This window comes from Eurypyga helias, unplaced genomic scaffold, assembly GCF_000690775.1.
Source record: "Eurypyga helias isolate BGI_N326 unplaced genomic scaffold, ASM69077v1 scaffold30441, whole genome shotgun sequence".
Taxonomy (NCBI): Eukaryota; Metazoa; Chordata; class Aves; order Eurypygiformes; family Eurypygidae; genus Eurypyga; species Eurypyga helias.
In genome coordinates this window covers 1,925-2,260 of record NW_010229393.1, presented here as the reverse complement: position 1 = coordinate 2,260, position 336 = coordinate 1,925, and positions in this window count along the sequence as shown.

Below are 336 nucleotides of genomic sequence, written 5' to 3'. Positions count from 1 at the left end.
GGGGGGACACAGCGGGGTCCGTGGGTGCCGTTTAGGCTCGAGCAGCAGAACCCAAGCGAGGCATCGCTCGTGTCTGTAAGGTGCAGGTTTTAGCTGGGGAGCAGCTCACAGCCAGCGTGGGAGCGGGTGTGCAGAATATCCTGCCCACACCAAGCCTCTGGTATGAGGATTTTGGGGTGGTTTGAGGGGTTTTTTTGCCGTGTGCGTACACGCCAGCTTCACACAGAAACCATCCTTGCTGTCGGGAGAAGCGTGGGGATAACGAGGCAGCACGCAGCGGCGTGCATTCGCTGAGCTGGGGCAGTCCCCAGGGTTGCCTGCGTAGCCATCACTGGC